We start from the raw sequence: 27484 nt of genomic DNA on the forward strand, positions 1-27484 counted from the left end.
CCAATTCACTCTATTAGCATAAATATAATCAAAAACATGCAATAAACTAATGAGAATGGTGGATTAAGTCGAATTAGGAGGTTGAATGAGCCCATATAATTATCCATTTTTGGGGCTCATCACTATTATAGGAGGCTCATCAGGAACTTCTCACAGATTTTTTATCCTATAACATCATTGTAGAGGAAAGTTAAGAAGTTCAAATGGACAAAGGAGTGTCAGGCTATTTTTGAGCAACTCAAGTAGTTTTTCACACATGCACTAGTGTTAAATATTGCAGAGACACACAAAGTGTTTGTAGTATGCACAAATTCTTGCAATAAAGGACTTGGTGGAGTCCTTATGAAAGATGGACAAGTGGTATGATATGAGTCGCAAAAACTGAATGAGCATGAGCAGAACTACTCCACGCATGATCTTGAGCTGGCAGCGATCATACATGTGTTGAAGATGTGGAGACACTATCTTCTAGGCAGGAGGTTTACATTAATGAGGTATCATAGTGGTTTGCGGTATCAGTTTGACCAACCGAATCTGACTAGTAGGTAGGCTCAGCAGTTGGCTATGATCAGTGAGTTCGATTTCAAGATTAGATATATCAAAGTTAAAGAGAAAAATGTGGCAGATGATCTTAGCAAGCAGATATAGGTAAATCACTTAGAAACTATGAACTCCTATGGGACAGACTTACAGGATATGATCTTGCAAGGAGGTAAGTAGGATGTTAGATATATGGAGATTATGCACATGTTGCAGTAGAGTATAGGCACATGTATAGATGATAGTATAGGTACAGATACAGGTACAGGTATAGGTACAGGTGCATAAGATGTGGATTATTGTCTTACAATGGATGTATTGGTCAGATTTAGAGACATGATATATGTGCCAGATAGTAGTTAGCTCAAGAAGGTGATATTGAGGGAGTTTCATGTGAAACCATATTTGATTCACCTAGGTTATTAGAAGACACTAAAATAAGTGAAGATATTTTATTATTGACGAAACCTAAAGAGGGATCTAGCAGAGTTTGTAGCTAGGTGTTTTGATTGTCAGCGTGTGAAAGAAGAGTGTAAACATCTAGGAGAACTGCTACTGTCGATTTTGATTCTAGAGTGGAAATGGGAAGTCATTTCCATGGAATTCATCATAGGTTTGCCAACGATAGTGAGACAACATGATTCCAGTGAAGTCTACATTCTCATATAGTGATGTAGCACAAGTTTTCATCAAATATGTTGTCAAATTGCATGGTGTTCCAAAGAAGATTATGTCAGAGAGGAATGAGAAGTTCATTTCCATGTTTCGGAAGGAGTTATTTGAATGTTTGGGCATAGATTTGTCCTTCAGTACAACTTATCCTCCACAGGCAGATAGCAGACAGAGTTGATCAATAGGATATTAGAGGACATGATGATGATTTATGTGATGCATCAACAACGAAAGTGGGAAGAGTACCTTCCAATGGTAGAGTTCGCTTACAATAATTGGCATCGGGAATCTTTAAAGATGAGTCTATTTGAGACATTGTATGGGAAAAGTTGCAATACTCCTATCAGTGGGAGTTATTGGGTTAATAGGGTGTTGATTGGACCAGACATGTTGGCGGACATGGAACATGTGTTTTAGGTTATAAAAAAGAATCTAAAGGCAACACAGGATAGGAATAAGAGCTATGCAAATCAGAACGGGTCATTAAAGGAGTTCAAATCTGGGCAACATGTGTACTTGCACATCAAAACAAAAATGATATCCTTACGGATTGGATCATGTGCCAAGATGGCACTACGGTTTTGTGGACCCTTCAATATCATTGAGAGGATTGGGCCAGTAACATATTGACTTGTACTACCTCCGATAGTGAAATTACATGATTTTTTCCATGTTTCATTGCTAAATAAGTATGTTAGAGATGTTTATCATGTGATTGACTAGTTTGTATTGTAGGTGAAACCAGATGGACAATTCTAGCCAGAGATTTAGTGTATATTGCAAAAAAAGTTGCTCATGCTCCGGAACTGAGAAATCGATCATGTTAAAGTTAAATGGAAGCACTTTGGGCCTGATGAAGCTACATGGGAGATGGCAGATCAGATGAGGGCTATGTATCATGATTTGTTTTTCAATTGAGGCAAAGTGGTTTTGGCATGGTTTTCTGGTATGGTGTTTTTGTATATGTCTTGGTATATATTTTGGTATATTTTTGGTGATTTTTCTATATGTACATATGTATATCGATGTAAATACCTCCATGAGATATGTTATAAAGCTCCAATAAGTGATATGGGTGTCATGTCATTATGATGTTATGTTTTCATGTTGGCTTGCTTCTCAACAGGCTGATCATTGTAAATACTACATTGAGCTAAGATATAAAGTTCCATCGACAATGTATTTTTCTTACAATAGTTTTGTGGTTATAGGTGTTGTTGAACACTGAGGACGATCTTCCCACAAGGGAGAGGGTTTTGTAATAGCCCTGGTGAAAATTACATGTAATAAAAGTTAATAAAGGCAAAATAATGACCACGGTTGATGGGACACTTATTCCAAGCTGAATGTTGGGAAAGACATCCTAGTGTGGGTGTTCATTTGGTTATTAATGTCTAAGGAAATTGGCAAAGGAAATGGCTAAGGCATTTTGAAAGCAAAAATGGAATTATTGACACATTTATTTATGGAAATAATGGAAATTAGGACAAAAGGGAGGTGAAAGGTCACATGCTACATGAGAGGAGGAAATTGAAGAAAGATAATGGAAAATGAAGAAAATAGAGGCCTCATTCGTAAAAAGGCTTATGAGGATCAATTGGTAACCTTTTGCTAGTTTAGTTTTGGAGCTCTCTCATTAGTCACTCTCTCTCTCATACTCTTCGAGACTTAGAGTTTTATTGGAGCAGTTTTGGAGGGTATGGCATACTTGGATTATTGCAGGTACTGAGTCGCATGTATGTTTTCCTCACTAGTTTGGGCATGCATGGCATTTGCATGTGGTTTTTTTATTATGATCTGTCATAAGCATGGAGGATGGCTGGGATTGATAGTGGATTTCCTAGCCTTTCCATTTCATTTTTTTTGTTTTCATTGGTTCTCATGTTTCCTTGTCTTGGGTTGATTTATTACCCCTAGAGCCTCGGTTTGACAAACACTCTGGAGACCTAAAAGGCTTGGATAGAGACCAATCTGATGACCATTTTGTGATGTCCAACCGTGAGGTGGAATCACTATTTGATGGGTTGAGGTGGTTGGCCTATGGAAGCTCTGAATGGTTTTGGATTGATGTGTTTTATGAGATCCTACATTCATGCTTAGAATATGGCATGGGGGTGAATGGTTGAAGATATATTTGGATAAGCCATTCTGCGGTCGAGTGGAAGGTGGAAGTCCCATCCTGGGTTTGGATTTTGCATCATAAATATGAGGTTATTTCTCTTTGTATTTATATGAGTATTATACTACATTATATGTGGTTTATATGGTTATGATTTCATTGGTATTTCTACTGCTATTATGTTGGTTATATATGTGTTTTATGATAGTATATATGTATGGCTCTCATCATGTTTTTACTGATAAATGAATGAACAATGTATCTATGACCTAATGTATGAAATGGTAGTTTATGTGTTGGGGCATCAATGTTTCTTAGTGATTCTCAGCTAAGTATAATACCCCTATGCTCAGATTTGTTATTTACACCTATATATTACATTTTCATGATATGTTTAACGAAATGCCTATCATGGCTAGTAAGGGTCCAGTCTAGGTCTCATTCAAGTGATTGCATTTACACTATCATTTTATTGTTATTTCATTGTTCTAAAGTCTTGATTCAAATTTGCGCAGTGACCTGGGCTCTAGGCCTGAAAAAATGGCTCAAATCTCAGGGACATTGGCACAACACTGACAAAAAGAGTCCTTGGACACTGGCTTTTGCACCTGTGAAAGTATCCATAGGTCAGTGGGACCCAAGGGCTGGTTAGCATAAAGGTTGGATTTATTCCTAAGCATCATAATGTTTATGTTGAATGTTTGTATGGTGTGATTCCATCGATTCCACTTCCTTAATGTGACTTAGGAGGTTGAGTCGTATACTAGTGGCCTCTCATCGCATGTTTACCCCGGCTAGCTGGTTGCTTGGGTAGATGTGGGAGGAGGGTGTTACAGGATGGGTGAGAAAAATCCATTCAGTTGATTAGCTGGGGATAGATGCTAATTTGGGGATTAGAATAAAGCATCAGAGGAGATAAAGGTGAACTTTTAAGGAAAATCCTAGGAAAGTGGTTGTGGAAGACCACACAAGTAAGACACCACTAAGGGAAACATCCAACATGGAAAAAAGGTATGAAATACTTAAGAAATAATCCACAGAGGGGTTGATATTTATGGAAAGCATTCTTAGCTCGGGGGGAACTAGAGGTGCAGTTCATGGTTGGGTGACGAGTGTGCTCATGAAGTACAATTTTAGCACTCTAACTCTCATTAGGAAATTTGTGTTTTAGTTTTATGTTGTTTCCTACGAACTCTATGATTATTTTGAGGTATGTGTATTTTGTAATGATTTCAATATAGTTATGACTTTTGTAATTGTTTCAACACAGATTAATTTTGCAATTGAATTTTGTTATTACTTAGATATAGTTAAATTATGCTTATGAATGTACTTGCTTATAAATTGCGAAGAGTTAGTATAGGAAAGGAAGGAAGATGAAAATTGATAATTATCAAGGAGGATAACATATATCGTGATGAATATTGTATCGAGAAACAATGATATTTTGTGTTTGGGTGGTAGGTAATTTAGGAAAAAAAATTAGCACAAATTTCTTCTGATGAAAGTAAATTAATGCGCTCGATAGAGTGCATATTTTTGGGTATTAATGGGAGTTATTATGTTTAGATAAACTAAGTGGATAAATATTATGTAGATTTAATGAGGTACTTACTAAGCATAAAGTATTGTGATGGGCCTGTGAATTAGAAATAAATTAAGGCCCATGTCTCTAACTTAAAACATAAATTAAGGCCTATGACCATCCTTTAGCACATTAAACCTCTCTTTTTGCATTAGATAATTTATTTTTAACTTTAATATATTCATTAGGAAGGTTTATGAATAATTGAATATTTGTGCCTAATATTATTTCTTTTTTGCGGAATATTATGAGAATATTGGGCAGATTACGAAGAGTTGGAGGAGGAGATAATTTAGGGAATTGTTCCCTATTACTGGAGGATCAATAATAAATAATAAGTCAACAAGATATTATGGCATTATGGCACAAATTGTGGAACTCCAATGATTGAGAAAATCTAGGAATGTGTTCCACTAATCAAGGGAGCAGAGCCACCAATCAAGTGAGAAGATCCACTAATCAAGGGATTTCGGTGGAGAAAGATTCCTCCATCCATGGGGAATGATTCTTAATAATTTTTTATAAGTACCAAGTCGAGTTTTCCTCTAGGGAATGATTGACAAAATTTGGGAATGTGTTCCCTGCCATTTAATCCAAATTTCTAGTATTGGTGACTAGATCCACTAATCAAGGGATTTTGGTGGCGAAAACTTCCTCCATTCATGGGGAATGATTCCTAATAATTTTCTATAAGTACCAAGTCTAATTCTCCTCTAGGGGGGGTTTTCATTAGTGTTATGGCGGCGAGAGCTTGTATTCTTGCAACTCCATTGTATTTTCTTGCAAGGATGTAATTCTATTGATGAAAATAATGAATATTGGTGTCATGTTCAGCTTCCAAATATTATTCTCCTCCATAGGTCTCTGAGTTTCCTTGCGCTTGTCCATCCTAGGATCCTTAGAGCCCTTTTGTATCAATGTATTTCCTTCTTTTCATTGCTTATTCACATGCATCTCTAGCTTTTATGTCTTTCTATTTCTGCATTTATGATTAATAATTTCTTGTTGTAGGATTGAGTTAAATGGGTGATGTAAGTACTTCTTCAAGATCAAAAGAATTATTTCAACCTTGGAAAATCTTTGGAAGTTCATAACAATGATTGAGTTGCTTGGATTAGTCTTCTTATTCCCAAATCTAGATTGTTGGACCTCCTTTTTAGCAAAGAACGATAAATTTCTGCTATTTTTTAGAGCATCCTAACGAGCTTCAATCGAATTGATTCCACTTGCATTAGATCACAAAAACATTCTAGTTCATAACACAAACTACCCCATTTCATTTTCACTTGATTTTTCTAAGCATTTCTTAGGTTTACTAGCTCACTAGTTCTCAAATTTCTAGATTTTCGATTAGTAATGTTTTTTATTTTTTTTTGCATGGGTTACCATAGGTCTTTTTGAGTGATTCTACTTGGAATAGGGACCGAAGACATCCTAGTTAACAAAAAAATTTGTCCCATCCAATTTGGATTTGATTTTCTTGGTCATTAAACCCTCACCATTTTCATCATTTCACATGGAAACTTCTCCAAGCTTTTTGAGTGAATCCATCCATCTCCTGACTTTGGTTTTGAGTTCTGAGTGATCCTACGAATTTTCCCACTCCATTCCACCCATCACACACCTTGCCTAGGCCCCCCATCACCTCCAACACCTAACATTTTTCTCTCGGCTATATCCTATAGGTTCTCTATAATTCCTATAGGATCATCATGTAGGTTTCTAGTACATCCTGTAGGTTTTCTTGAAATGGCATGTTTCCAGGCCGAATTGAGGAAAAACCTCTAGGAAGTCACCAAAAGCCTCTCAATGGTATCCCACACCATCCAATAATCTCCTAACCCTTCCATCCAACCTCCAACATCCTTAATTCACCTGCCACATCACTAAGGGAAATTAGTTTGCATATTTGATTTTGCATGAAAAGACAAAAATATAAAAGCAGATTTATTTCAGTCCCTTTACTTGCACATTAGCGATGTTTGATGCTTCTTACTTCCATTCTTAGATAGTAGCATTTGGTTCATGAAACTTTAGCATTATTATAAAGCATAGTTTCTTGGCAGTTAATTAGGAAATGGTGTGATTTAGCATTGAATTTCTGTCTCTTTCCTTGGACTTTCTTTCTTGCAATAGGTTAAGGTTCCATTTCAAACATTTCATTTTCAATTAGTTTAGGATTTGACGTCATCACATGCATTCCATTACATCATGACAACAAAGGAAGGACACATTGTATACCACACATATAGTGCTAACACCTCTTAAGTTTGTACGAACCCCGAGTTGATAATTGAAGTCGGTAGCCTTGGGAGTTGCAGTATTCTTGTTGTAATACCAAGGTGCATCACTTTTTGGTGCCATTGCCAAGGAGGTGTCAAAGTATGCATTGTTTTCTTCCCTAGTTGATTAATGCCTTTTCTCTTTTTTCAAAAAAAAAATAAAAATGCATTAGGTATATTTAATTTCAAAAGTAGAAAATTGCATTGCATCATAGTTTTCATTCAATTGTAAAAACAAAAACAAAATTTCTCCAACACCAACCCACCCCCCCATTTGATCACATGGTGCAATAAAAGCCATATCACCATTCACTTTTGTAGGTAGAAGAAGAAAATGGCAAAGAATGTAGAAGAAATGGATGGAGATGATAACAATGAGGAAGATCGTCTCGGATTTCCCATTCAAGATACTGATGGTAGTGTGCACACGAAGAACATCCCTCCATCTTTTCTTCAAAAATTTCATGGTTTAAGGACAGAGGATCCAAAAACTTTCTCTTTGAATTTGAAATTGTTTGTAGATCTTATGGTTACTTATTAAAAATTCAAAAACTGAGATTGTTTTTGGCAACATTGAAGGATAAAGCTCTTAAATGGTTCATGAGTTTAGGGACTAATTCAATAAGATCATGGAATGATATGCAAAAGATATTTCTAGAAAAATATAAAGATCATGATATTAAAGAATAAATATTTAGAATGAACTAAAGAGAAGATGAGGGCCTTGAGGATCTAATAGAGAGGTTCATGTACAATGTTAAGAGGGGAAAACTACATCATTTAGGATCCGACACACTAAAAACCCTCTTTCTGAGAACAATTAGGGATGAGTGGATTGATCTCCTTAATATCATGAGTAGAAGTGATGTATATCAATTATTATTTGACGAAATTTGTGAAACATGCAGATACATATCAAGAGGAAAAGCAAGAGTAGGTAAATCTACATCAAGATTGGTAAGTCAAGCTAAACCCGGAAATTTGTTTGATGAATTTAAAACAGAAATTCTGAGCAATATAACAAAACAAGTAGAAATTTTAAGAATGCAAGATGAAGGAAAGGAAAATGTTGATATTTGTGTTGCAGAATCACATGATGTTAAACATTGTCCATCATTACCAAGGTTGAAGGAAGTTTACCAAGAGGACAATGGAGCAAGTCAATTGCCAATGCAGCTATGTTATGTAGCTCCAAGAGGACCATGGCAGCCTATTCAGCCTAATATGATGCAAGAGCCTAATTCACAATTTCAAGGTTATGCATATCCACCTCAAAGTAATTGGAACACACCCTTTCCTTGGCAACATTGGCCATCTCAACCCCAAAACTAATCTTGAATACTATAGGTTTTAACCCCGTATAGAAATTACCTGCATATGAATTCTAAAACACATAAAATAAACAATGCGAGAGCATAACACATAAAACACATATACATAGAGATTTTCCCCTGGATCCCAAAATCGGGACTAACAAATTGATTTTTTATTATGTTCATTTCAATGTTACAATACATATCTATACATCCCGAAGCATCCAATACCATGGACCGAAAACCATCGCGTCCAAAACCATGGACCGAAAAACCATCGCGTCCAAAACCATGTACGAAAATCATGCACAAAACCATAGGTAGGTCTGTCCAACATAACATAGAGTCCAAAACCAAAATTTTCTAGGGCGCTACCCCAGATCCCATAGAGTGGGGTTACCTGCACCCCTCAAACCCCTTGTGACCCCCCCACTATGCAATCAACGCAACGAGCAGGGGGCTCCGCCCCCCCTCTAACCCCCCGGTTAACTACATGGGCTAGTCATGGAAAGAATATAACACAACACAACATTATCCCACTTCTTGTTTTCTTTCCATAGGGGGCCACAATAAAGCTTAGTCATTTATCCAGCCCTATAATGCCCATTTTCTCTCTACACCAAGAGAACTTCTCAGAGCTCACATATTTTATCAATGCATCTGCAGTATTCTTCTAAGTCTCCACCTTTACTAGCAACACCTTTTTGTCTTCTATCATATCCCCCACAAATTGATACTAAACATTAATTTGCTTTGCCTTTGAATGGTAAGCAGGGTTCCTTGCCAAGAGAACTGCACTTTGGCTATCACAGTTTATCCTTATAGCTCCCTGTACTAACCCCATACTTGAACACAATCTTTGCAACCAAACTACTTCCTTGCTTGCATGAGTGGATGTCATGTATTTTGCCTCTGTAGTTGATAGTGCCACTACATATTGTTTCTTACTCATCCAACTGACTACACCTCCAAATAGGTTAAACACATACCCACTTGTAAATCTTCTCTGATCCAGATCTCCAGCCCAGTCTACATCAACAAAGCCATGGATATCCAAAACTATGTCCAATCCTGGTCTTCCTTGGTTGCACAAACCATAATCACTAGTGTCACACAAATACTTCAAAACCCGCTTCACTGCTGTCTAATTCTCCTTCCCTGGTTTTGACATAAACCTACTCAATACTCCCATTGCATGTGCAATGTCTGGTGTAGTACATACCATCGCATACATCAGGCTACTGATTGCACTTGCATTTGGAACACAGGACATATCCTCTCTTCTTGTGTCTTGGGACACTGTTCAACGGATAACTTTACACCTACAGGAATAGGAACCTTCACCGATTTACTATCCTGCTTATTAAACCTCTGCAATATTGACTCAACATACTTCCTCTGATTTAACTAGAGCTTCCTCTTTGCAGCACCAAGATCTTTCATGTTGAATTTGGAGGACAATTGGGTCTTCAAATCCTGGATAATTTCTTTGTCATTTCGAACCAGCAACATATCATCCACATACAAGACCAGATAAATAACACAGTCACCAATTAATTTAAAATACACACAGTGATCTGCTTTTCTTCTGGTGAAACCAAGTCCTCATATAAATGTATCAAATTTCTGATACTACATCCTTGGTGACTATTTTAACCCATATAGAGACTTCTTTAGTTTGCATACCAATTCTTTCTTACCCTTCACTACAAATCTTTCAGGTTGCTTCATTTAGATCTCCTCTTCCAGATCCCCATGAAGAAATGTTGTCTTCACATCCATTTGTTCTACCTCAAAATCAAAAGCAGCAGCAACAGATAAAAGTAATCTAATAAAAGCTACCTTGGCAACAGGAGAAAAAATATCACCAAAATCAATTCCCGACACCTAGGAATAACCTTTTGCTACCAATCGAGCTTTGTATTTCTCCACCTTTCCTTCTGCATTTGTCTTCTTCTTGAACCCCCATTTGCTGCCAATGGGTTTCCTTCCAGCTGGCAACTCCACCAAATCCCAAGCCTCATTTTTGTGCAAAGATGCCATTTCATCAACCATGGCCTCTTTCCAGAGTTTTCCATCCTCTGAATCTACTACTTCCTTCATAGTTCTGGGATCATTATCAGTAATAGATAAAGCAAGATTTGAACAGAAAGCAGATAGACTATACCTTTCTAGCTTCCTTCTTTCTTGAGTTGATCTTCTCACACCCGGAGTTTGTGGCTCTTTATCTTCTGATTCCTCCACTGCTGTAGAGTCTGATTCTTCCTCCTTTAACTCAAACTCTATCTTCTCAAGTTCCTTTGGTTGGACTTCATGTTTAATAACATCTTTCACCTCTCTGAACACCACATTTCGTTGTACACAATCTTCCTTCTTACTAGTTTCCAAAGCTTATAACCCTTTAAACCATCCTTATACCCAATAAAGATGCACTTTTCAGATTTACTATCCAACTTGGTTCATTTCTCCTTTGGAACATGTACATATGCATCACATCCAAATACCCTCAGATGTGAAAGAGAGGGTTTCTTAGCAGTCCATACCTCTTTTGGAGTTTTATCCTCCAACGTTGATGAAGGTGATCTGTTGACCAGGTAACATGCTGTCTCCACCACCTCTGCCCAGAATTCCTATCCTAACCCGGCACCATTGAGCATGCTTCTTGCCTTTTCCATCAACGTCTTGTTCATTCTTTCTGCAATTCCATTTTGTTGAGGTGTATATGGAGTAGTCTTCTGCCTTGCTATACCACCCTTCTTACAGAATTCTTCAAATTCCTTACTACAAAACTCTCCACCGTTATCTTTCCTCAACACCTTATCTTCTTCTCTGTCTAGTTTTCCACCAGAGCCTTGAATTCTTTAAACCTGTCAAAGAACTCAGATTTCTTCTTAAGGAAATATATCAATGTATTCCTTGAGAAGTTATCTACAAATGATACATAGTACATAGACCTACCCAGTGATGGAGCCTTCACAAGTCCAAGCACATCACTATGCCCAAGCTCTAATATATGTTTTGCCCTCTTACCATCAGAGGGGAAACTCACCCGATTCTGCTTCCCATATACACAATTTTCACAGAAATTAAAATCCAAAGAGCTATTACTCATACCTTCTACCATACCTTTACCATGAAGTATTCGAAGGCCATTCTCTCCAATATGTCCAAGCATTTGATGCCACAGCATGGTCTTCTCTCCAGAGACCACTAGATTTTGTACTCCACTTTCAAGAATCACAAAACTGTTGCGCCCATCAACAACCATGCTACCTTGCAGCTTATACAGAGTTCCAATCTGAACTCCCTGCATCAATACCAGTGCTCCCCGAACCATCCTACATGTGTCCTTCTCGAACACTGTTTTTACACCTACATCATCTAGATTTCTTACAAAAATCATATTTCTGGCCAATACAGGAATATGCAGAACACCCGGAAGTGATCTAACCCTTCCACCTTGCAACTTCAACTTTACTTTTTTGCGACCAACGATTCTAGCCTTCCTATCATCCCCTAAGAAGACATCACCACCATCGTATTTATCATACTTGCAGAACCACTCTCTATGGGGAATGAAGTGAAAGGATGCACCTGAGTCAATCAACCATGCCTCATGATCTACATGTGTACCTGAAGAAGCCAAGTACACATCCCCACCTTCATCTGAGGTGGTTTTCGCCTCTACATAAGGAGCATCATCAGATCCCTTTCCTTAATTAGGAGCTTTAGATTTATAGTCCCTTTTGTAGTGCCCTTCCTTTCTGCATTTCCAGCACAACACCTTTACAGGTTTTCCTGGAGATTTAGATCTCCCACTCGATGACTTATTTTTGTTTCTGTTCTGGGACCATCCTCGTACAGACAAGGCCTCACCATTCTGGCTCATGATATTTTTTCGTCTCATCTCCTCCATCAACAAGGATGAGACTATTTCATCAAACTGCAAGGCAGTTGCATTTCTTCCTATTGCAATAACCATACGATCCCACGAATCTGGTATAGAACACAACAAACTAATACACTTATCTTCATCTAAAATTTTAATATCAACAGATGCTAACTGACTTACCGCAGTATTAAATGCATTCAGATGCTCTGTGACTGAGTCTCCATCTTTCAACCTCAGGTTATATAGTTTTTTCCATAGGAACAGTTTATTCACCAGAGACTTCGATTGGTACAAAGTCCCTAACTTGTCCCAAAAAGCCTTCGTCGTAGCTTCCTCTGATACATTCAACAATACTAAATTTGAGACACAATTGTATTGTGCTATTTGCCTTCCGATCCAACTTCTTCCATTCTTCATCAGAAACTCTCGTTGGTTTAGTACTCAGATCTACCGCGATCCACTGATCATTATCCACCAACAGATCCTCCATCTTGAGTTTCCACAACTCAAAACTCTAACTTTTAAATTTCTCGATCTCTATCTTTCCACTGCTCACCATTTTTTTCACCACCAAAATCGATCTCACAGATCTCCCACTGAACAGGGTCTACCATAGGCCCGAGTGAAACCCCTCAACAACAAAGGTGTCCCATTGAAACCAAAACATCTCTGATACCAAATGTAGGTTTTAACCCTGTACAAAAATTACCTGCATACAAATTCTAAGAACAGAAAATAAATAAATGCGAGAGCATAACACATAAAACACATATACGTAGAGATTTTCCCCTGGATCCCAAAACAGGGACTACCAACTTGATTTTTCATTATTGTTCCTTTCAATGTTACAATACATATTTATACATGCCGAAGCATCCAATACCATGGACCGAAAGCCATCACGTCCAAAACAATGGACCGAAAAACCATCGCGTCCAAAACCATGTGTGAAAATCATGCAAAAAACCATAGATAGGTCCACCCTAGCTAACATAGGGTCCAAAACCAAAATTTTCTGGGGTGCTACCCCAGACCCCACAGGGTGGGGTTACATGCACCCCTTAGACCCCCTGTGACCCCCCTACTACGCAATCAGTGCAACGAACGGGGGGCTCTGCCCCCCCTCTAACCCCCCGGTTAACTATGTGGGCTAGTCGTGGAAAGAATATAACACAACCCAACAACAACAAGGTTGGCAAAGAACTTATCAGAGCCATCCACAACATCCTCAGTATGTTCCTCAATATCCTCCATACCCAACTCGATATTATCACTACCATTCATCTCCACCACAACCACAATTGCAACCACATCCATCTCAAATATCCACTCCCGCTCAACTACCTGTACCGCCATTTCCAAACCCACACATTAAAGTATCTCAGCCCACTTACAATGTCGAGGTACAAAAATTCCAAACATCTCCTCTTGAGCTCAATGGTATTCACCATAGCTCAGGAAGAATATTGCAAAAAAGATATTATCTTGATATCATTGAAGGACCACATCTAGAAGAGGAAGATTCAAAAGAGAAGATCAGAGAACCATGGGCTGCATTTGATGAAGAACAGATAGAAAAATCGGAGAGTGATAAAGCTCCCTCATGGTTAGCATAAAATCCTCCATGTATTCAAGAGATCAATCAACAGAAAGAGGAAGACTTGGAGGTCATGGTAGAAGAAGACATACAAGATGATCCAAATCAACGAGTGGACTAGAGGCATCACAACTATATTGAAATATGGTTCCAGACAGTCACTGAGTTGCAACATTACTCTCTTCTTCAACTATGCTTGATCCTTTCAAAGTCAAATCATTTGGTCTCTAAAATCCAGGTACATGTCAATGCATACATTTCAAGCCTCCACATCATTTTGTTTGTCATCTTGATGTGCACATGGCTCCATTGGAAGTATTCTTATACTTGAAAGTGATTTTGTTTTTCAATTAGGGTAGAGTAGAAGAAAAATAAAAAATAAAAAAATGAAAATTGAAAAATAACATAAAAAATTAAAATCTAAGATGAAAACCTCATTGGAGGCACCTCCGATTGGCTCATTGATTGAAAACCTCCATGAGGAGGTCAATGGGTTGGAAAAAAAAAAGAAAAAAAGAGAAAAAAAGAAGATCCTAGGTGAAAAACTACTTTGAGGCGCCTAGGCAGACCTACTAGTAGAAAACCTCATTGAGGCGGCTAGTAGGCCTAGAAGAAAAAAAAAGAGAAAAAATAAAAGAATCCTTTCTCCATGCATTCATGTACTCTTCAACCTCTACAAGCAACAAGAACAAGTTGGTACCAAAAGGAAAATTGGTCAAGCCTAGTCAAAAGAAGTCAAATTTTGACTTTCTCCTACTTCGCTCAAATGCTCCAACAAGTCCAAGGCCATGCCAATCTATCACCCTCATCTATTTTCACCATCCACCCATCATTCTCAAGCTTATACCACTCATTTTCCTTACTGTCCTAAAAAAACTACAGGATGTTCTGTTTTACTACAGAATACAAAAATACATAGAGCAGAAATTTGTTTTTGCAATAACTTGAAAACCATGCATCCATTTGCCAAGCAGTTTTAGGGGGAGATGCATATGGATGTTGGTAACATGCTTAAGAAATTTCAGCAAATTCTAGTGCACAGTTTCCAAGAAATTGGCCTCCATCACCTTCAACCATTTTTGCATTTTCTCAACATCCATGCATCCATTTAAAAAGCTATTTTACGGAGAGATGCATATGTGTTATAGACATTTTTGGGCACTACAACCCCAAGCATGAAATTTCCATAAACCAAAGGCTCCTAAGTCCCTAAAGGTGTTGTTCTAACCCCTAAAGGAACAAGGTCAACTGATTACAGCTTCTCCCAGAAGTTCTCCATGAAAAACTGCTCAGAACTGGTCAAAACAGGATCATTTCAACTGCTCCATAGGCAAAGTGCATTGCATCTCACCTAAACACACTGTGTGGATGCGTTGCATTTCAAAAATCACTTCTATGGGGTGCGATGGGCGAGAAGTGACAAATGGCAGTGTCCTTCCGCGAGGTGGAGAGGCATGGAAACTTCCAGAAACTTCTCCTGTGACACTTGCCTCTCTGAATTCGACCAAGGATGAGTAAGAGATCACCAATCTCCAAGTGGAAGCAAGAACTATCAGAGGGAAGACACTAATCAAATCACAAGATGACTCATCACCCTTACAGATATCTATATATGGATCCCTCATCCCAGAGATCCAGAGGCTGGAATTTTGCATATTGTAAGGAATTGTTGTTGGTTTCTTGAGACAACATCAGATTGTTGGGTGATCTAAGCTTTGTATGAGGTGAAGAGGGGCTGCTTTGCTAAGAGGATGATGCTGGGTTAGAACAACTGGTTGTAACTCCCCTTGGCTCTTTCTTATTTATCAATAAAAGCTATTCAAGTTTTCCTCCATACTCTTGTGTCATTCATGTTTGCTGCATTTGTATGGTCAATTTATATCTAATCCTAGATTGTTTATGATTATAGATCCATGTTCTTGTATAGTGCTATGCTACTGTGATCTTACAGGTACTTTGTGAAGCTGGGCGTGCAAGGGAACAAGTAGCGAAAGACTATCAAGAGAGAGAGGAATTGAACTAGGAGATTAGCGCAAGACAGAGGTTGGTCTTCTTTGTTCTTCTCTCATCTATACTTCATAAAGGAAAAATGAAAGTAGCTTTACTTTGTTTGTTTCTAAGGTAGCTATCACACCTTAGTGGGATAAGCAGCTCTGTGTAGACACTTTTCCCTGTAACAAAATGGTGACTCCGCTGGGGACGAATTAGTTTGTTTGTTTATCTTCCTTGTTGTCTATTTTATAAACTTACAGACGGAGCCTGAAGTCAAGCCAGGTAGCTTTCGAACTGCATTTTCTATGCAAATGCAAAGTAGATAAATGCCACTTCAGTCAATCTCCAGGATTTGTTTATAAATTAAACAACTGATTTACAAACTCTCTGATTGCCCTTTGTGATAGCTCTTAGATCCTCCTTAGATCTACCCCTGATTTTTGCATTACTGATCACCATTTGCTCGGCCAAAACCCATGAACTAAACTGCAAACTGTGACCCGGAACCCAAGCAAAGTCTCGTATATGGCCCAGCGCAGGTATTGTTCTGTGAATCTGAAATTCAGCGCACTTCCCGAGTGTAGTAGGTGCACTGCATTTCAAATTCCCTGTGTTACAGGTGCGCTGATCAGACTAGGCACTGTTCAGTTTTAGTTTCTGTAGTTCATTCTTTCCAGTTCTATTCATGAATTTTGTTGCCTGTGATCAGTATATCTGTGTTTGAAACCCATTTTCTTTGCTGTTATTCCACCTCCTTTGTACAAAAGAACTGTAAATGTTTTTGTGTGTTTTTTGAGTCATTTTCGGTTCTCCTTTGCAAAAGTAATGTAATCGTATTGTTGTCCTTTGATTTGAAAGCGTCGCAAGTGTCGTTTTTAGGCACAGGAAAGAGTTTGATTGCTGTAGATAGTCGATTATCCTATTACTATTGTATTTGGTATGAATTTGTAATTTTTCTAGTGTCAAAAACAAGTATTCATTTCCAAATCGTAAGGTGTTGTGATTGCCTCCATTTTTTATTTCGAAAAGAAACTTGTTGATAACTGTCACTTGAAAAGTAATTTAGATTTGTGCATCAACTTTCTTTTTACCATTTACATACTAAGAAAGTCAAAAACAAATACATGCATGTGCATTTGCATTTATACTGTCTGATTGGTTTGATTTAGGAAAGTGCATTTAGAGTGTGCTCTTTGCTCTTTGTGAAAGAATACTGTCTCTCTTTCCTTAGTAGCTAGGATTTTCATTGCAAAAAGAAGATAAAGGACTGTTTATCATATTAGATTGCATTTTAGGAATTATACATCTACATCTCGCGGTGAACCTGAAAGGAAAACTTCATAAACAAGATCAACTATAAAATAAATTCAATGAATCTAACAACGCTTTGGAACCTAATGCACAACATTTAGAAGTCTAGGCTAGAGACGTATTCCGGCGTCGTAAAGCCTGGTAACTGTTGTTCTCACTGATGGTTGGGTGATTCCTCCACTTTGAGACGATAAGTGCCAGTACAGACTTGTGCTCCTACGTACCGTCGAGTATATTTTGGGAGACCACAATAGGCTTAATCCTTTATCCATAAGAAGCCGTGTCTGCTGCCCTATCGATCGCAATGCACTGAACACACCATTCGGGAAGATTGACTGCCATACCATAAAAAGTATTCTGTAGTTTTGCGATTGATTTGGTAATCCCTCTACCTAGATTTCCAGAGCAGTCCCTTTCGTTCCTTTTCAGACTCCTTAACGGAAAAGGCCCATCTGAGCACTTGTCACTTCAGACTCATTAAAAATCAAAGGCGACTAGAGTCATATTTTGTTTTTTCTCGACTCTTAAAAATTGAAAAAACAAGTTGTGTCAAAGCGTCTAAAATTTATTTTAAACGGAATAATCATCACCTTTCCCTACGTTGATCTCAGGTCGAGAAAATGGAATCCACCAACCAAGGAATTCCCCTTGGAGGAAATCCTAGTCCTTTCTCCTCTTGGGGAGATGTTGGTGCACCCCATATGGCCACATTGTCGCTTCCAGGATTGACAATCGGCTTGCCCATATGGCTCTTCTCAACCTCTGTCGTTCAGAACACCGCAATTCCTAAACAGTCGAGTCAGCAACTAGACGAATCTAGAGTTACCCACCAACCTTCTACTTCCTCCAATTCTTCCTCTCCTCCTTCTTCTTCGCTTGATGGGGTTGGTAAAGCCAAAAATCAAGTACCTGAGAAGAAGAAGGAAAAGAAGAAGAAAGAGAAGAAGACGAAGGAGCCAAAAGCGAAAGGGGGCAACCAAGCATCGTCTAACAAAAATCCACACACTACACCGACCAGGCCTAAATCGCCATGTGTCATTTGCAAAGGAGACCACTATCATAGAGATTGCCCTTGCATCCCTCGGATCTTAAGGGACTGGTCTCCTCATTTGCACAAACCGGTGTCGTCAACCTCTGATGATCATGTTGAAAACACACCGTCGACTAGTGAAAGTGAAGCCCCAGGACAAAAAGGAAAATATAGGTTTCCTTGTAAACTGTGCGAAGGCGACCATGCCGTCCACCGTTGTCCCTTCTTAGACGAGGCTAAAAGAGTTTTGGACGATCGTCCGGTTTCACCGTTACGACTTCCTCCTGGATATAAAAAATTCTTACCGAGTCCGTCACTAGATGAAAAGCCGGCTGACCCGCCCAAGTGGTCGGCCGAAGCATCTATCATTGAAGACAAACCATCTGAACCCATACCAAACGAAAGTCAAAAGGTCGAGCTGGCAGTTGACCCGGTCTTGCCTTCAGAGGTTCCATATTTAGATGATACAGTCATAGAAGAGAATAAGGATGACACCATCCAAATTCTTTTCATAAGCACAGACTCCGATGAACATGGAGGCAATTTACCCATTCCTTTACCGCAGGAAGGAAGTTCGTCAGAGTCGTACCCAGCCGTCTATTCGGTCCCACCTCCAAGCAACCTAGTTGTCTCCTTCGACTGGAATCAGGTAGGCAGACCCCGTTTACCAGCTACTGTACCATTCCGAATTATTGCTCAAGTATATAGAATGGTTATGGCTGGTACCATCATAGATGAAGGGGCTTCTGTGAGTATCCTTTACTCGACTGCTTGGAAAGCGCTTGGTTCGCCATCGCTTTTGCCTGAGATGAGAAATCTAACAGGCTTTGATAAAGGAACCAGTCGACCGTTAGGGATCCTTCCCAATGTGCCCATAACACTGAGAGGGAAAACCGTTCACATGAACATAATGGTAGTTCAAGGACCCCTGGATTATAATCTACTCCTTGGATGAGACTATATTTATTGCATGGGAGCCATTGTCTCATCACTCTTTAGAGTAATGTCTTTTCTGCACGAAGGAAGAGTGGTCAAGCTCGTAGACCAGCTTTCATTTCCCGGATCACGCATAGCAAATAGTCACATACCATCCCTGAATGGTCTTTTCACGCAAGGAATGTCTCATCGATCCCCAGTCCGTCCACCTGATGAGCGCAGTGATTCAGGGGATATGACTGAAACCCAGGGGGCATGCACCCTGGTCTGCTTCGGCAGGAAAACTTCGGGTATAGGATAGGTTTCCGCGAGAGATATATGACTAGACTGTACTCCTATCTGTGATTGGAAGAGGGGGTTAGACTAGAACAAGATTCTCTCGTCAAAGTTATGTGAGTGGATTGTCTCACCTTTTTCTATTTCGGTAGACATCGTTGAAGAAATGTTTTGTTTGTGCTGTGAATAGAACAATCTTTGGTAACCTGAAAGAGGATTACCTTTCCTGATAAAACAAATGTTTTGTCGGTAGAACAAAAGGTGGCCTTGAAACTTTATTTTATACCTGGGGGCATGCAAACCTTTTGGCATGCAAGCGAAGAGCGACTATTTATTTTTTAAAATTTGTAGGTCCTCTAACCCTTTAAACTCATAGGATTGGTCATTTCCTAACTTGCATAAAGAAAGGATGTGGGGCAAAACTCTAAAAATTGTCGTTTTTAAATGGGACATTCTTATCATACGACTGGATTAATCGATCAGTTTTAGCACATAGTTCAAGCTCGTTAAAAAATAAACATAAGCCATGAGCAAATGTTTCCCCCCGCGTTTAAGCTCATTAAAAAAATGAACTATTTCCCGGTAAATAACCATCGTGAATGTAGTACTTCAGCCTTTGAAAGCCTTGGTCGTGTTCTCATCATCACCTCCACTCTGCATTGGCTGATCATTCACCTCCATTTGATTGTTTACCCCTTTTGAGGAATAGCTGTGAAGAGTGATCTCACTAGCCATCCTTGTAACACTGCCATGATTGGAACATTCCAAACCTTACTTGGAATCAACTGCCACGCAATTTTATCACTCGTTCCTCAAAAGACGAGTCTCCTTTAAGCTCTTTTCAACTGACTCGTAAAATATGAAAAGATTACTGAGCCATTGGCCTCTCCAGCTCGTTAAAGGCACCGGAAGTGCTATCCCTCCTCTAAATTTTAATCTTTTTGGACCTGAGGGATTATTACACAAAAAGATCGAGCGCTTGTTTTGTTCGGCTCGTTAAAAGTATCGAAAATTCATCCCTTCTGTATTGTTTTATACTTTTTCGGACTTAAGGGATTAGATGACGAAAAAGGAATTTTGGAGTTTCCTTTACGTTCCTTTTCAGACTCTCTAAAATTGAAAAGGACCGAGTTATCTTTGTCGTTAAACTCGTTAAAACTTAATAGCGACAAACTTGTCCATAGCAGACAAGAACGAGTTTCACTATCGCTAGGCTCGTTAAAACATAGTGATGGGTTTGCCTGAAGGGCAAATTATAAAACAAGCATATGTTATCCTCCTCAAGCTTGACAAAAATAAAGAGGTACTGGTCAGCAATGACTGGGGAAAATTGGGAAGAAAACTTGAAGAAACTTTGTTGGTAGCAAGTCGCTCTTGAACATGACATTTTCACTCCACATCCAAGTCGGGTTGGGTTGTTTCATTCACCGGCCACATCGCCATGGTCCCATCACACCATCCACATTTGGGGTAATGCTACCAATCCATCATGTCAGTGTCGCCGATATGTTCAAGAGAAGTCATTCAGAGAATTCACCTGTGTCTCACCTGCTACAATACATTCATACTCCATTCTTTCATGACCGCCACCCTGAACCATATGTCATCAGATCGTTTTCACCTCCATTAAAATCATTTGCTCTGTTCCGTGTCATTGATGTGGGATTCATTAAGGCCCTCCTGTGACGGATCACTTCTTGTCGACATCAACTCATTATCCAAGAAGTCGATCTAGGAACACCCCGTTCAGTACTTTGAAGCTTGCATGCCTCAATGGCAAGTTTCTCACTTCCGGCGACAGGTTTACATCAATGGCCTTCGACCGAAAGATTTTGCGTGGTGTTCGACACCAAGTCCTTTATTCACACCACATGAATTGTACTGCAGTACCTTGAGGGTCATTATCATTATCGGTGATTCCTCTCGCGCCTGTTAACAACTTACATCATTGGCTGGTAATCAGGCGACGTCTTTCCATGTTCGACACCAGAACATCTCTCACATGGATAGACTTGTACTTTGAGTGAAGATCGAATGAGATTGAAGACCCCGGATCTAGTTTCATCCATCCGGGCTGCGATATATATTCAGGGAAATAAAGACATCAAATGTACTTCATTGCTGCACAGATAATCATCCAATCAAAGGGATGATGGCTCTACCAGAATCATCAGTATACACTCAGACGATTGTCTGTCCTATGTACATGAAAATGAATTTATAAAGCTGAGCATGGGAATGCCCGCCTCAGCTAGATCATGAAAAGATTATGAAGATAATGTATTATATTGTATCTTATTACAGGTCTCCTCCTAGCTTGAAAGAACTTTGGATCCTCATAATAAAGCATTTCACCCGACATCAAAAGATTAATGACCTCATGCTTTAGGGGGCAACTGTTATAGACATTGTTGGGCACTACAACCCCAAGCATGAAATGTCCATAAACCAAAGGCTCCTAAGTCCCTAAAGGTGTTGTTCTAACCCCTAAAGGAACAAGGTCAACTGATTACAACTTCTCCCAGAAGTTCTCCATGAAAAACTGCTCAGAACTGGTCAAAACAAGATCATTTCAGCTGCTCCATAGGCAAAGTGCATTGCATCTCACCTAAACACACTTTGTGGGTGCGTTGCATTTCAAAAAGCCCTTCTACGGGGTGCGATGGGTGAGAAGTGACAAATGGCAATGTCCTTCCGCGAGGTGGAGAGGCATGGAAACTTCCAGAAACTTCTCCTGTGACACTTGCCTCTCTGAATTCGACCAAGGATGAGTAAGATATCATCAATCTCCAAGTGGAAGTAAGAACTATCAGAGGGAAGACACTAATCAAATCACAAGCTGACTCATCACCCTTACAGATATCTATATATGGATCCCTCATCCCAGAGATCCAGAGGCTGGAATTTTGCATATTGTAAGGAATTGCTGTTGGTTACTTGAGACAACATCAGATTGTTGGGTGATCTAAGCTTTGTATGAGGTGAAGAGGGGCTTCTTTGCTGAGAGGATGATGCTGGGTCAGAACAACTGGTTGTAACTCCGCTTGGCTCTTTCTGGTTTATCAATAAAATCTATTCAAGTTTTCCTCCATACTCTTGTGTCATTCATGTTTGCTGCATTTGTATGGTCAATTTATATCTAATCCTAGATTGTTTATGATTATAGATCCATGTTCTTGTATAGTGCTATGCTACTGTGATCTTACAGGTACTTTGTGAAGCTGGGCGTGCAAGGGAACAAGTAGCGAAAGACTATCAAGAGAGAGAGGAATCGAACTAGGAGATTAGTGCAAGACAGAGGTTGGTCTTCTTTGTTCTTCTCTCATATATACTTCATAAAGGAAAAATGAAAGTAGCTTTACTTTGTTTTTTTCTAAGGTAGCTATCACACCTTAGTGGGATAAGCAGTTCTGTGTACACACTTTTCCCTGTAACAATATAAATGGTGGTAACATGCCCAAGGAATTTCAGAAAATTCCAGTGCACGGTTTCCAATGAATCGACCTCCATCACCTTCAGTCATTTGTAGTTTTTCTCAAGATTCGTGCATCTGTTGACCAAAATTTTTCCATGGGAAGGTGCGTAATGATGATGGAAACATGCTCACAAATTTCAGCACAAGCCAGTCTACCATTTGAGAGATATGGAAAAAACCAGTCGATGTCCTGTAAACCTACACGATACAGAGCAACACCTACAGGATTGGTAGTGAACAGTTTTAAATGAGATCCAGAGGTCAAAGAAGCTCCTCCAAATCTTAGCAGTAGCATTAGGATCATCAACATCACCATCCAACACCTGCACATCAACACCAACTCAGCAACAACATGCATGTCTTTCCAACAAACATCAGGTAGGTAAAGGTATGCAATATTCTTAACCTCTTCTCTTGAGCATATTATAGTTAGAAATTTGTTGTCAATGCATGAGAGATGAGGTTTTGTAGGTTAAGGATGGGTCAACAGTCTCAGCTGCCTTCAACTAGTTGATTGTATCTCACTCGTTCACTCATGCAATGTTGAAAAGTCAAATTATGAAGGGTGATGATTTCAAGGAATGAGGACAACAGTTAAAAGAAGAAATTTTTGCAAAAGCCAAGGTCACCACAACACTCCAAGCCCTCCATCCACTTCATATTCACTATCTATTCATCATTCATCCATCCCATTTCATTCTTGACAAAAAACAAAGAGAGCATCCTCTCTATTTTCATGAAATTTCCATTTGCAGGTGAGCAAGAAGGACAGTCAAAGACAAAAGGAGGATCACAAAGAGACCCTTGTCACTCACATTTTTATTTTACCACTCATTACAATTCATTCCTCCACCATTTTTGTCATTTTTTCCACTCCTTTACTTCAGTTTAGAAAGGGACAGTTTTTTCTATAGGATGATCCTGTAGGAATTACAGTGACCCAGAAATCCTACAGGAGGTGTCCAAATGGTGGAACAAGGTAGAAGAAGGCTGATAAGGGTGTGGAAGACCTTCCAAACTGAAAAATATTGAATAACCCATCTTGAATAAAGGGAAAAAAGGAAAGCAAATGGTCTCAAGAAACAATGATTTCTCTTTCAACAAATATGTTTTTGGGCTTGTCCTTGCAGTGCTTACAGCCAAGATTCTTAATGCACAAGAGAGAGGCCACCAGGGCCATGGATGAGGCACAACGAGGTCACTAAGTTTCTTAGAGGATGAGCAACACTTTCAGTAGGGGGGTATGATGGTCCTCTAAATTAGACATAAATTAAGGCCCATGCCTCTAACTTAAAACATAAATTCAGGCCTATGACCATCCTTCAACACATTAAACCTCTCTTTTTGCATTAGATAATTTATTTTTAACTTTAATATATTCATTAGGAAGGTTTATGAATAATTGAATATTTGTGCCTAATATTATTTATTTTTTGTGGAATATTATGAGAATATTGGGCAGATTATGAAGAGCTCGAGGAGGAGATAATTTAGGGACTTGTTCCCTACTACTAGAGGATCAATAATAAATAATAATTCAATAAGATATTATGGAATTATGGCATAAATTGTGGAACTCCAATGATTGAGAAAATCTAGGAATGTGTTCCAATAATCAAGGGAGCAGATCGACCAATCAAGGTAGCAGATCAACTAATCAAGGTATTTCGGTGGGGAAATCTTTCTCGATCCATGGGGAATGATTCTTAATCATTTTGTATAAGTACCAAGTTGAATTTTCCTCTAGGGAATGATTGAGAAAATCTAGGAATGTGTTCCCTCCCATTTAATGCAAATTCATAGTACTGGGGACTAGATCCACTAATCAAGGGATTTTGATGGGAAAAGCTTCCTCCATTCATGGGGAATGATTCCTAATCATTTTTTATAAGTTCCAAGTTGAATTTTCCTCTAGGGGGAGATTTTCATTAGTATTATGGTGGAGAGAGCTTGTATTCTTGCAGCTCCATTGCATTTTCTTGCAGGGATGTAATTCTATTGATGAAAATAATAAAGACTAGTGTCATGTTCAACTTCTAAATCTTGTTCTCCTCCATAAGCCTCTGATTTTCCTTGGGCTTGGCCATCCTAGGACCCTCATATCCCGTTTGTATCATTTCCTTTCCTTCTTTTCTTTGCTTATTCACATGCATCTCTAGTTTTTATGTATTTCTATTTCTACATTTATGATTAGTAATTTCTTGTTGTAGGATTGAGTTAAATGGTTGATGTAAGTTGTTTTTTAGGATCACAAGCATTATTTCATCCTTGTAAAAGCTTTGGAAGTTCATAATAATCATTGAATTTCTTGGATTAGTCTTCTTATTCCAAAATCTAGATTGTTGGACCTCCTTTTTAGCAAAGAACAGTAAATTTCTACTTTTTTATAGGGCATCCTAATGAGCTTCAATAGAATTTATTTCACTTGCATTAGATCAAAAAAAAATATATAGTTCATAACAAAAACTACCCCATTGCATTTTCACTTGATTTGGTTAGGCATTTCTTAGATTTACTAGCTCACTGGTTCTCAAATTTCTAGATTTTCGACTAGTATTGCTTTTTAATTTTTTTGCAGGGGTTAACATAGGCCTTTTTGAGTGATTCTACTTGGAATATGGACCGAAGACATCCTAGTTAATAACAAAAAATTTCCCATCCAATTTGTATTTGATTCGCTTGGTCATTAAACCCTTACCAATTTCATCATTTCACAAGGAAACTTCTCCAAGCTTTTTGAGCAAATCCATCCATCTCCCGACTTTGGTTTTGAGTTTTGAGTGATTCTAGAAATTTTCCCACTCCATTCCACCCATCACACACCTTTCCTAGGCCTCTTATCACCTCCAACACCTCATATTTTTCTCTCGGTTGTATCCTGTAGGTTCACTGTAATTCCTACACAATCATCCTGCAGGTTTCTAATACATCCTGTAGGTTTTCCTGAAATGGCATGTTTTGAGGCCAACTTGATGGAAAACCTCTAGGAAGTCACCAAAAGCCTCCCAAGGGTATCCCACACCATCTAACCATCTCCTAACCCTTCCATCCAACCTCCAACACCCTTAATTCACTTGTCACATCACCAAGGGAAATTAGTTTGCATATTTGATTTTGCATGAAAAGACAAAAAGACAAAATCAGATTTATTTCATTCACTTTACTTGCACATTAGTGATGTTTGATGCTTCTTACTTCCATTCTTAGATAGTAGCATTTGGTTCATGATAATTTAGCATTATTGCAAAGCATAGTTTCTTGGCAGTTAATTAGGAAATGGTGTGATTTAGCATTGAATTTCCATCTCTTTCCTTGTACATTCTTTCTTGCAATAGGTTAAGGTTCCATTTTGAACATTTCATTTTCTGCAATTAGTTTATGATTTGAATTCATTACATGCATTCCATTACATCATGACAGGAAATGAAGGACACATTATATGTTGCACATATAGTGCTGACACGTCTTAAGTTTGTACGAACCCCGCATTGATAATTAAAGTCGGTAGCCTTCGGAGTTGCATCATTCTTCTTGCAATATTGAGGGACATCACTTTTTGGCATTGTTGTTGGGGAGGTGTCAAAGTATGCATTGTTTTCTTCCCTAGTTGATTCATGTCTTTTCTCGTTTTCCAAAAAACAAAATATTTACATTATGCATATTTATTTTCAAAAGTAGAAAATTTCATTGCGTTATAGTTTTCATTCAATTGTAAAAACAAAAAAAAAAAAAAAATCTCCAACACTAACCCACCCCCCCATTTGATCACATGGTGCAGTAAGAGCCATATCACCATTCACTTTTGCAACTAGAAGAAGAAGATGGCAAAGAATGTAGAAGAAATGGATGGGGATGATGACAATGAGGAAGATCCTCTTGGATTTCACATTCAAGATATTGATGGTAGTGTGCACATGAAGGACACATTGTATGTCGCTCATATAGTGCCAACACCTCTTAAGTTTTTATGAACTCCGGGTTGATAATTAAATTCGGTAGTCTTGGGAGTTGCAGCATTCTTGTTGCAATATCGATGCACATCCTATTGTAAAATACATGACAAACATATATACGTAGTGATGTTTTCACGAGTGGCTGTAGTAACCACACCAAGAATTTTGGAGCAAAGCCTCTTAGTCAAAATAGGTAATGCATGTTAGTCAAAATAGGTAATGAAGGATAACATAGATATCTAGTCGCATTAAAGCCTATTAGTAAAAATAGGTAATGAAGGATTATGTATATATTCGTGTTGTGATAAAATGAAGTAGGAAGCTCACAAATGAAATCTAATTCTTCAAGAGAAAAAATAAATAAATAGCCTGTAAGCCCTAGTAAACAGAAATAGTCTCTTGCTTTCTCTAATAGGACATCCGAATGGGAGAAAAAGGTTTTACGAATAAGGATGTATACAGTTGTATATCGGAACAATGACAAATTTCAATTTAAAAAGATACCATAATG

This window comes from Pinus tabuliformis, chromosome 7, assembly GCF_031772625.1.
Source record: "Pinus tabuliformis cultivar Carrire ecotype Pingquan chromosome 7, CPIR1, whole genome shotgun sequence".
NCBI lineage: Eukaryota > Viridiplantae > Streptophyta > Pinopsida > Pinales > Pinaceae > Pinus > Pinus tabuliformis.